General features: G+C 41.0%; 1 protein-coding gene across 4 annotated transcripts in view; it reads right to left on the bottom strand.

Annotated features, from left to right (window-relative positions):
• The window catches only part of TCF20 (transcription factor 20), a 186,379-nt gene that overhangs the window by 19,799 nt on the left and 154,102 nt on the right, over nucleotides 1–12,478 (bottom strand). The gene's annotated exons all lie outside the window — the stretch shown is intronic.

Genomic DNA, 12,478 nt, shown 5'->3' with positions numbered 1-12,478 from the left:
AACACTGAACTTATCTGATGACCATTTTTAATTTCCATTACTTATTCCTAATATCTCAACTGGTTCATATATTTAATAATTTTATCAGATGGGTGTGAATGCAACGAAGTGAAAGCTATTCACTGACTTACTGCAGCCTTAATGGCTTTAGAGAATTAGGCCTATGGTGTATTTCATTCAGAGAGCGACTTTATAAGTAAAGTAAGTATTTTTCAAAAGCATAAACTAATGTAAACTTTTGAAGAAAGCTTGTTTCTGACAGGCTGAAGTTTCCCTTCTTTATAAAAGGACCTGTCGTGGCTAGCACGGATTCCATTTAAGGTTGCGAGCACCACAACAAAACACACACCCCAATACCTACAAGAACACTCTGGTTATAAAAAATAAACCTATAAGAAACGCAGCAAATTCAGTTTTGGAGATAAAATGTGGCAAAAAGCATTAAAAAATAAGTGCTTGAACAATTGGTCAGAATCACCTGAAATTTGGACCATAACAAAGTTGTCTTTTGAACGCAGACTATACATATATACAGATCTAAAACTGGTCTTTTATTACCAAGCAAGTCTCAGATCTGATCCACAGAGAAGTTCTTGTCTCTATAGTAAGTAGGGGGTTATAGTATAAACACCCCTTTTAAAAAACCAGGGGGAAAATTGACAAAGGCATTCACTGCTCTCTCCACCATGCCATGCAGACAGTGAAGGATGTAGTTTAACATGTAAATGACTGAGTATGAAAGCAAAATCAGCTTCCTCCAACCATATGCCAGGTGCCTCTTTGAATCAAAGCAGATGTAATAAATGGGAAAGTCTGAGATGCCAGTTCTCGTGACTTGTACAAACCCAGTCTTCTCACAGTTATGCCAGTGCACTGTAATCCTGATCTGCAGGATCCTTTACTAAATCAACTCCTGGGTGTCTTTTAAGCAGCAACCCTCAATCATGAAAAACTAGTACAATATTTATGACATAAGAAAGTGTCCTTGAGGTCCAGGATAAAAAAAGCCAACTAACTTATTTTTATTTGTCAGAATATGACCCCTGGTTTCCAAAGGTAAAACTTCTAGGACTTTAACCTATACCAAACTGCTTGGACCTCCAGGCAAGTTTTGTAATTCACTTACTCATGGGACTATAACCAGCCTCGACATGTAGCAAATGGCTTTTCCTGGCAAACTATTGAGACCTGCCTGTAAAGTCAGCCATAGGAGAATCATATATACTGTACTCCTCGGGGGAATTCTGCACCACTGTGCATGCACAGAATTAATGTCTAGTGCATAATTTTTTTTTTCTCCACAGAAAATACATTCTGCTGGAGAGGTACTGCAGTTACCCCTTTTGCCCACCAAAGGCTGCTGAAGTGCCAGAACAGGGAGCAGCCCTAGCTGTAGCTAGGGAAAAGAAGAGGCTATATTCCTCACAGTGCCCTGCCCATAGGGCCAGATCATGGAATGCTGGGGGGGTCACAGACTGGGGCTCTGAAGGACTAGTGGGGGAGGAGGACATACTGGGGTGGGAGCTGAATGGGGGTGCAGGAGCACCTGGGGACAGAGTGGCTGAGTAGTGGTGTAGGGACACATGGGGACAGGGGCAGATGTGCCTGACTGAATGAGAAAGGCTAGGGGCCAGCCAGGGTCCACATGGGGGAGGCTCCCTAACAATTCCCCAACCCAAAAAAATCAACTGTTCCATACTTCTTCCACCCACACCCAACAAGCCTCCAAATTCACACCCAGGCTTCTTCCCAGCAATTACTAGCCTCTCCCTCAGCTCCTCCATTACCCCTGATTCCCCCAAGCCTTTGACCTACTTCTGAGGGGCACAGAAAATGTGTTTCTGGATTGTAGTTTAAATGAATTATTACTCACTCAAAGTTCTGTAGTAATATGGCTAGTAAGGAATCTATTTGCCAAAAAAAATTTCCTGAATCTTTTTTCTCTGTATTGTTATAGACATACTTGATGACAGGTATTTTGTAATCAATTACCAATTATCAATTACCATAATTTAAACTGGAGTAATTATATTGTGTTATTTTGACAAATAAAATATGCAGAATTTTAAAATAGTGTCCATAATTTTTAATTTTTTGGTGCACAATTCCCCCAGGAGTAGTACTGACAACAGTCCTAGTTTCACTCATGGCAGTTATGCTCAAAATGCCTCCTCAGGAGTCCTGAATCACACAGCTCTCTACCACCCCCCACCCCAAGCCCCTCCATTCTCACTTTTAGACATGGCCAACTAAGGCTAATGATTCTAACAGGGCATAGTCCAAGTCAGCCATTCTTCTTGAATGGAGCTCTGAATGCCCAGTGTTATTCCTTTGAGGCACATGCCCTTCCACCCTTGCCTGCTCCTTTGAAGTGCCATAGCACTGCAGCAATAAAAGAGGGCATTCCCACATGTATTCTTCCCCACAATGATCTTTCTTGTACAGAGCACAATCAATAAGAGCAGAGGAGATGGAGCAGCAGAGAATGAGCTGAAGTTGTGGAAAGATATCTTCAAACTAAATGGAATATTTTGAAGAGTGTATTGTGTGATTTAACTGCAGACAAAAAAGTAACTTCAACACACCACAAAACAGTATGTTGCCTTTTTCAAAACACTCCTTTATATTTTATAGCAATCCTCCCTATACAGTTTCAGCCCAGTCTATCCTGCTCTTCTGAGGGTGCTGCAGCATCACAGAAGCACAGAACATTTTGAAGCATGTGTCTTCAACGTTCAACGTGCCCAATTTTTTGTTCATTTACACGAACAGCCCTGCTCAGAATGGGTCAGGAACTTTTTCACACTACAGTTCTGTTAGTGATGGATAAATAGAGGTACAAAATTTCAATAAAGTGAGACAGCCAAAGTGCAGGAATCAGCCCTTTATCTCCCTTCTATGCCTGACCAACTGGATTATTACGAAGGTTGCCGGCAACAACCCCCACAACAGCAATTCCCCATTGGGCTGCAATTCCATTCACTGCTCAAGGCAGAGATCATCTACTGCTCACTCTCCTGCTGCTGAACAAGTCTCCACTCTGGCAGATGCTGCTGCTTTTCACAACGCACTGACAGTCTAATAACTCCATCTCCTCTATCTCCTGGGACCCACAACCATCTGCTTCTTTCAAGGGAGGGTGGAGGAACCACATACACACACCAAACTACTCTCCATTTCTTTCCAGTTCCCTATCCTTCATACATCAGAAAGAGAATAAATATAGCTGACTACCTGTAAATTTATACAGACATAAAATAACTCAGATCTCTGTTAGGGAGATTCTTATATCACATACACATGGTATCAGAGTACCTCTAGATGATTTTAAACATACAGTAAGTGAATAGAGATGGCTAGCTGGTTTCAGCCTAATTCTGCAGAGACATTATTTCAAATTAAGAACCCCCACAAACATGACTGGCAACCTCCTGGAGAAACGCAGAGCTGAAAGAACAGTGGGTTCTGCAGGTCAGGACTGAGACGCACGGAAAGATGCAAGTACGTACAGCTCCTGCTTGCACTATGTCTGACTATGGCCAGTATTAACACCCTCATTTTCACATGCACATAAAATGTGCATTTTACCATTAAAAAAAAATACTAAAAACAAGATATAAACAAATACTGGAACTTGTACAGGTAGATACATGAATTGTGCCTAACTGCCACAAACTAAGCTCTTCAGTTTCTGTTCAAGTTTTCACTCAAACCTCATCCCGCAGGCAGTCACCAGGACATGGTAGCAGCTTGCTAGCCGCTTTCAAAGGAATTATGCTATCCTTAGTCAGGGAGAGAGAACACAGGCTCTTAAGGGAAGATAAATTCCTATTGCTCAGTAGGCAGTCTGCTTCACTTCCTCTGCTCTGAAAAGCTGATGACCAGCACTTGGACAAGGCTCCCAGGGAGAAGGGCTGATGAATGGTAATCACTGCCAAGCATCTAGCCAACTCTTGGCTCAAATACAAAGCAGCAATGATTGGTTAACAGGCCTCTCCCTCACAAACCATCTAGAATCACAAAACAGTATCTCTCACCTGGAGTAGGTTGAAGGGAGGGTAGAGTTAGATCTGGGAAAGACCCCCCCCCCAATCTCTCGAACTAAGTTATCAAAGCTATAACAAAGAGAATTTTTTCACTTGACCAGAGCTCATACTAAAGCCACACACATTATCTTTTCCTCACCATGCTTATTAACAGCTCTCAACTCTTTCTAGCTCCAGCTCAGTCCTCACCTGACAATGTGAAGTAACACACAATCTAGAAGTGTGAACAACAGGGTGACAAATATAGTAGCAGTTCTTAACCGGGGGTACGCATACCTCTGGGGATACATCAACTCATCTAGATATTTGCCTAGTTTTACAACAGGCTACGTAAGTAAAAGCATTAGCGAAGTCAGTATCAACTAAAATTTCATACAGACAAAACGAGAAAGTAAGCAATTTTTCAGTAATAGTGTGCTGCGACACTTCTGTATTTTTATGTCTGATTTTGTAAGCAACTAGTTTTTGAGTGAGGTGAAACTTGAGGTACTCAAGACAAATCAGACCCAGGGGTACAGTACTGTGGAAAGTTTGAGACCCACTGCACTGTAGAATCACCAGAGTTCTGCTCCGTTTCATTCAATGTTTCAAATTAGGAACTACCGGATACTATTTTTTTTCTGCAATTTGGGTTCCTCCACTATTAAGTGAAATGGCTTTGACTGTAGTAGAAGGGGTTACACCTGCATGCACACATACATGCATCCTCCCCTTCCATCTTATTTACCAGAAATACCTTGTCGTACCTCTACCTACAGGTTACAAAACAAAAGATCCTGTCCTGGGCCTTCCAGCCCCCTTCCTCTTCCTAACCAGGTACAATATTTTTGTCTTCTGAAGTGACCTAGTCTGCCAGAGAAGAGGATCAGGCCAAAAGCTGCTTCCTTTTGGCTCCATGCTAGCAGGCAAAATGCCGAGCTGACAACTTAGCATAAGATCACTGGGGCCCCCACTAACTATTGTGTTATCTGAAAGTTAAACTAGCCCCGGTTTACTAGACAGGAACAGAAAAATGACTCAACAAAGGGTAGCAGAGGAGAAAGAAGCCTTGCTGGAGCTACTGCTCCTTTCCCTAGTGTGGAGATGGGAGCTGGCTATAGCCTTATTTGTTTGTTTAATTTTAAATTCCTAGGAAGGAGGGGAGAAAAATTAAGGAACTGAGCCCACAGGGTGGAGTGGAATCAGAAAGAGTGATTGTTTTGATTCTGCCTTATAAGCTGGTGCTTTCTCAGATGGTTTCTCATCTACACTTTCCACCAGCAGCTGGGGATCAACTACAGAGATCAGCTACAGAAGTAGATTCAAGCAGGCACCTCCATTGATCTCAAACTATGCTTTTTACAGTTTTTACCCTGAACATGCTTTCCTGTCAGCCGATTGGCTGCTTGCTCCTGGTCCCGCCCTCAGACTCTTAGCCTCACTCCAGATGCCTTCCATGCCCCTTTCCAAATAACTTCCCTCCCTTCTATCACCATCATTTAGTTCCCTCACTATTCTCTTCCCACTTCCTTTGTTTTTCCTTTTAGGTATCCCTTCACTTTTCCACTCCTCTCCCACCACTGTCATAATACAAAAACGTGTGGCACTAACATGATGGAATGAAACCTTCACTAGGTGGGATATATCCCTTTACTCCACCCCTGTCTTCTCTTTTTAGACTGTAAGCTACTGAGGACAGAGGCTGTATCTTATCTATGTTTGCACAGTGTGACGGGTTGACGGGTTGGATCACAGAAACCCCCTTGGGAGCTGCCACCCGATGTGCAAAGACTGCCCCTGCTCCTGTTTTCCCTGCCAGCTCAGGACTCCAGCACCCTGTCTTGCTGAGCCAGACACTCCTGTTTGGCTCCACACACAGATCCAGGGTCTGAATCTCCTGTCCCAAAGCTGCAAGTTTACCTGAAAACAGCTCGCAGTAGCGCGCTTGTCTTTAGCACTCAGATGCCCAACTCCCAGTGGGGTCTAAACCCAGATAAATCCGTTTTGCCCTGCATAAAGCTTATGCAGGGCAAACTCATAAATTGTTCGCCCTCTATAACACTGATAGAGAGATATGCACAGTTGTTTGCTCCCCCAGGTATTAATACATACTCTGAGTAAATTACTAAATAAAAAGTGATTTTATTAAATACAGACAGTAGGATTTAAGTGGTTCAAAGTAGTAACAGACAGAACAAAGTAAGTCACAAGCAAAATAAAACAAAATGCGCAGATCTATGCCTAAACAAACTGAATACAGATACTTTCCTCACCAGTTCCAGAATGCTCCCTTCTACAGGCTAATCTCCTTTTAGCCTGGGTCCAGCAATCACTCACACCCCCTGTAGTTACTGTCCTTTGTTTCAGTCTCCTTCAAGTATCCTGGGGGGGGGTGGAGAGGCTCCTTCTTTAGCCAGCTGAAGACAAAATGGAGGGGTCTCCCACAGGTTTAAGTAGACTCTCTCTTGTGGGTGGGGACCTCCCTCCTCTGCAAAGCCCAGCTCCAAGATGGAGTTTTGGAGTCACCTGGGCAAGTCACATGCCCCTGCATGACTCAGTCTTTGCATTGTCCACATGGCATCTTGCATGTCTCCAGGAAGACTTCTCATGTGGATTGGAGCATTCCAAGATGCATTGTTCCCTAAGTGTCTCCTGATCAGGTACTTAACCTGGCAAATTCCTTCCTAAAGAAGCTGACCAAATGCCTCACAAAGCTTACTTAGAAATCATGCAAGCATACACCACATATTCTTAAGCTTGAGTAGAAAATGATATATACGTACAAATAGGATGAATAGATATAGTAGATCACAACCCTTACGGAGATATGTTACATGGCACAGGCAGCATAAAACATATTCCAGTTATGTCATACATACATTTATAAGCACCCCCTCCCCATAAAGCCTTATGGGGTACACTGTCACACACAGTGCGTAAAACACTGAGGCATCTAAATTCAACTGAAATACATATAAGTATTATGATTTATTAGAATTATAATAATAAAATAATAATCATGGGGGGAGGTCTTCTTCTGGTTGCTTCTGGTTAGTCAGTAGGCAGGCTGGCTAGAGTCATCCTCTCTCCAGCTACTGTCAGTGAAGCTGGAATGACAAGTAGCAGCAGAGTCCTCCTCCCAGGGAAGCAGACTATGAAGACAGGGGCTTGATCACAGCAGCTAAGAGGGAAAATTGAGCAAACAACTGCTGCCCCATGAAGAGGTGAAGAGCTATTGTTAGAGATATTGTGGGAATGGAGATGGAATGATTTTTGGGAGGTCACTATTAAGAGGTATTGAGTGGGAGCGCAGGGAGGGATGAGAAAGATTTTGGAAGGGCCTTGTTTTTAGAAGATGGGAACTGTAAGCAAGTATTTTCACCTGGGCTAAAGCAGAATCAGAGAGCAACACTGAACTGAAGAAATTAAGTACTGATTTAGTTTCCAAGATTTCAGCAATTAAAAAGAGATAGTCACTGCTTTGGCAGATAGAGCTACTGTGCTGTAGACTGGAATGGGAGAAACAGCAGATAGAATCACAGTTGCAGTGCTGCATTAGGCTGCTTGAGCAGAAAGACAGCTGCAATATCAAAATGGATGATATGGAAAAGAGAAAGAACTATTAGAATTAAAGGGGTGCCTGAAAAAGCTGAAATGGAAATTCTATTCAATATGTACAAATGTTGATTAAGGACATATTAAATTTGAGCTCTGAGGAAGAGGGTAAAACAGACAATACATACAGGGGCTTTATCCCCCCTCCCCACCACCATTACTGTCGGTAACAGACTCAGAAACTTGATTGTTAAATTCACCATACAACCAACAAAAGCATTTGTTTAAGAAAAAGGTTAGGGAGCATCTAGATCAGTGTTTCTCAAATGCAGCCACCAATGTATTTTTGTGTGTCCACAACAGCCTCCTGGGCAGAGAGGGGTGGGTAGGAGGTAAAGCAGTAGCCCCTCCCTGAAGCACCCACTTATTGATCCTAGATGCGCTGCCTTGGTATTTGCTGGCGCCATCAGCAAGGGTCAGCACCCTGCACCGCACAGCCTCCTGGGGATCTCCGGGCAGCACTCTGGAGACATGTGGGGCATAATGCTGAAGGAACTTTGGACTCAGTAGGCACCTTGTAAGTTCCTGACCCACCTTCTGTGGGCAGAGGGGCTTGGGCTTCAGCCCTGGGGCCAGCATTAGAGAAAATGGCACCATGGGCAAACTTGTATTTTGGCACCCCTGGCCCCTTTGCCTCCACAGCGCTGCCCCCATCGCCCCTGGTCCCTGCTGCCTTCCCCCGCCAAGTTTCATTCTGCAGCCTCGCACCCCAGGTCCACCCTGCTCCTGGCCTCTTGACCACAGCGACCCCCAACCACAGTGTCCTGGGCAGTCACCCATGTTGTCCACCTGTAAGGCTGGCCCAGGTTAAATCTCCCCCGACCTGCTGCCCAAATATAGAAGTCAAACTATACCTATGCATCAAAGCATCCCAACAATCGCTGAGATATTAAGTTTTAAAGTTGCCTTGTAAATGCCATAAATCATAATGCGCACTCATTCCCTTCTAAATATTACTACAGCGCAGGCAGAGCTAAACTACATAGGTGCAGTTTTCTTTCAAGTCACAAAGCGTATTCATTGGCTAACCACTATGCTTACATCTCATGCGTCTGTAGCGCCATAAGCAACTATTGACCAACATCATTAGCATAATGTCTGGATAAACTGAGATTGTTCCTTAGCAGAAGTCGAAAGAGTTAAAAACGCGAATGGGTATCAGAATTTTTTTTTAAAAATCAATGCCAGAAAGTGACCCTGAATGTGATACAGAGATGGCTCTGGAGAAGCCACCTGCTGCTAAGAAAAGCAGAACGTGGAAGGAAGGAAAATGAACATTTCAGGATAAGTGGAAAACACAGTTTCTGAAGCCATCCAATTCCATTTCCAAGCAGGTTGCAGTGTGTGCTGTTCGTAAGAAATAAATTTATCAAATTAAAATTTACGCAATGCAATGTCACTATAGCACTCATGCAGGGGTTTGTTGAACAGAATTACCACAATGAATTTCAGAGGCACAAGCTGTTACATGATGCAAAAACCAAACTCAGAAGACAACAGCAATGGCTCAGAGATTTTTTTTATAGCGGATCAGATACAGATGGTTACTTTTAAAGTTGCACTACCTTTGGGGAAAACAAGGAAAGCATTTAGCAACGGAGAACTTGTGAAGAATATTGTTTTGGCCATGTAAGCAGAAAATACACTTTTCAGAGAGATACCACTGCGAAACAACACGTTACAGAGGAGCAAAAGAGATCAGGTGAATTTTCTACAAAATGAAATAGCTGAAAAAGTTGCAGCTTTCTACAACCTGTGCTTAGATGAGAGCCTTGATGTCCCATGCAAAATGCATAAGTAGGGGTTCTGAACTGCTACCAAGAAAAATGCACGCAAATTTTTTTTTGTTTCACTGTTTTGCCCACCAAGAAGTACTTGTCAAAAGGCTTCAATGAAAAGTATGGATGAGGTTGATTCTGTAGTGAAAAACTGCATCAACGTGCTCAACACCAGCGGCATCAATAAAGGAGATTTGCATCTATGCGCAAAATGAGCTGCGAAACACACAAGGTGCTGCTGAATTACAACCTGGTCCTGTGGCTTCGTTTTAATTAGTGTGCAAAGCCCATTTGAGCTCCGGAAAGAGCGTGTTGAGGTTTTGAACACAGTTTCGCCAGAATTGTCCCAAACGCTACAATATCCAGAAGTACGTGGCTGTTTGCTCTTTTGGAGAAGAGTTTTTACCAAAGCTTGCTTCCTTGAATCTGGAACTTCAGAAACCTCAGCTAACGCTATTTGACAGCATTGAAGTAATTAATACATTCAGAATGACAATCACTGACATTGTCCAGCACCTAGAAGAGGAAAAAGACTTCAGTTTTTTAAGTGCTTAATAAGTTTCTCAGCTATCAAGATGAGAATGTGCAGCGGAAGGTCAGCTTAGCTATAATCAAATACCTAGGTATTCTTTTGGAGGATCTTGAAAAATCATTTAAGTGAGGGAAACTTTTTCTGTCAGTAGATCTTCATGACCGACCCATTCAGCAATTCTGGTTCAGGTTTTTTTGGCTGCCAACAAACTAACTGCATTGCAAGACAGATTAGTTTCCTTTGACTTTTTGGATTTAAGCAATCTCAAGTACCTCATGCTGCAAATGTGCAATGATGCAAGAGTGAAAACTTACTTCAATCAGCCCAATGTTACACTACAGGACTTCCTGGATAATGTGTGCCTCCTTGAGGACACCTATAAGCCCCTAGTAAAGTTTCTTTTCTTTTCTTGTCCCTGTTTCCTACTACTGTGCTGTGTGACAGGTCATTCAGTGCACTACATTTTCTGAAGAAGAAGTACCAAAACTGCCAGTCACTAATGCTAACCCGGAAGCTTCCCTTCCAGTTTCAAAGGAGACACATGACCTTGCAGACTTTCCATTCAAAGAGCTCCTGAACTTCTGCAGGTAGTCTGATCCACACAATGGATGTGTTAAAACTCAGAACTTTAATTTCATTATCACAATACATTAATAAAGTATAATATAACAGGATTATATTTGTTGTTACTATTATCATTATTACTGGATTAGATTGATTTGTCTATTTCTGATAGAGAAAATTTTTGGACATATTTGCAGATATGTTTTTCATTATTATTTGGACTTTTATGTAAAAACATTTTAAAATTTACTTCAGAACTGCTGTACAACCATCTTTTACCAAGAAAAGCAAAAGAAACAATAAAAAAGACAAGAATATGAAAAACATCTTATTTGTGTTTCTACTGTGTTTAGGTCCAGTAAAGAATAGACACAGCTGTACATTATTATTTAGTCGTCAAAAAAGAAGAGAGCTGACCAAAACTGCAAAAGTAAACAGAAGGGCCAAAATTCACTACAGGTGAGAATTTCCATTTAAACTCATATCCATCTTCCATGATCAGGCTTATTATTAAAATACTCCAAAGGTGAGGAAACTATATTTCAGACTCTTGGTATAGAGAGCAAGGGCTCTAGCATGCATGAATACTCTCCAGAGGTAGAACTGATGAAAAGTGGTAGTAAAGTCATGGCAGATGGTGAAACCCAAGAAAAGGATGGTAGAAAAGAAAAGAAGGACAGGAAGGAAAATGATGGGGGATAGGCAGGGAATCGCGGTAGAGGTAGGCATATTGGTAAAAAAGGAAAGAGTTACTGAAGTTTACAAACAGAAATTATGTCATAAGATGATTCACAATTGTGGGAACACCACACTCAGTAAGAGAGACCATTTGCCACATAAGGATTCATACCAGTAATTGACCTTTTCATAGACCATCTTTGGGAATTAGATTAGGAGAAAATATTTGGTGATTATCTATTTGAGATGGGACATGGCCAGATCCAGGTAGCACGGCAATGTTTATGTGCCAAAACAAAAAAGAACAGCCCACACAATTTTAAAGTTTCTGAAAAAGCCAAATAACAATCAATATAGCTCTGCCTTTTAAGGTTATGTCTTTGATTCTCAAAGTACTGAACATGTCATCAAAAAAAAAAAAAATCTCTGCCAGAAAAACAAAAGCAATCCAGCACACAATTCAAAGATATTACTTCAAGAAATTAATTTTAGGAGGAGCAACAGAATTGGTTTCAGCACTTATTTTTTCCTTCAAAAAAAGTAAATGCATAATATTTGCTAAACCTGAAAATTTTCAACTCAAAAAGTGATAATTTATCTTAATAATCCAGTGCCAGCAAACAACAATGAGTTTACTGTATGCTCCCCGCAAAAAAGCCATTTTCCTTTTGATAATGGATTTTTAAAAATACTTGAATACTTTGGAGTGGGAAAATTATACAGTACATGGAAGAGACTTCAAATTGTATACCAAATCCTTATTGGGAAAAAAAACAACAGACAAGGAAAAAAAGATTCAGTGCTAACCTATTATAATTATCAAACTCTCTCAGACTGTTGGAGACTTGTACTCAGGGTAACGAGATTATTTACTTTATTTATACTCATTTACATATTACAATAAAGCGAATGTTAATTTCTAAATTCTTATTAAAGTAGGCAAAATATGCAAGAATTGACACTATTTTACATGGTCAGAAACAGGATGGATAAAAATCTATTTTTTAAAAATAAAAAAATTATTTTTTAAAATTTAAATCAGATTTTAAAAAATTAGTTAAATACACATTTCTTTTAAAATTGTTTAAAACTAGATTTGAAATTATGGCAACCCATTTAAGGCCTAAATTTACTATAATCTATTAAAATAAATAAAATATGCTGCATCAAAGAACCCACAGTAAATTTTAAAGATATTAAAGGTTGCTACTTTTTTAATCATATACAGAATCAGGGGAAAGCATCTTTACATTTTTAGGTCAATTCAAGCTTTATAAATATGTTAC

This window comes from Trachemys scripta, chromosome 1 (assembly GCF_013100865.1).
Source record: "Trachemys scripta elegans isolate TJP31775 chromosome 1, CAS_Tse_1.0, whole genome shotgun sequence".
Classification (NCBI taxonomy): Eukaryota; Metazoa; Chordata; order Testudines; family Emydidae; genus Trachemys; species Trachemys scripta.
Note: the sequence above shows the minus strand (reverse complement) of the source record. Positions and strands in the feature narration are given on the sequence as shown.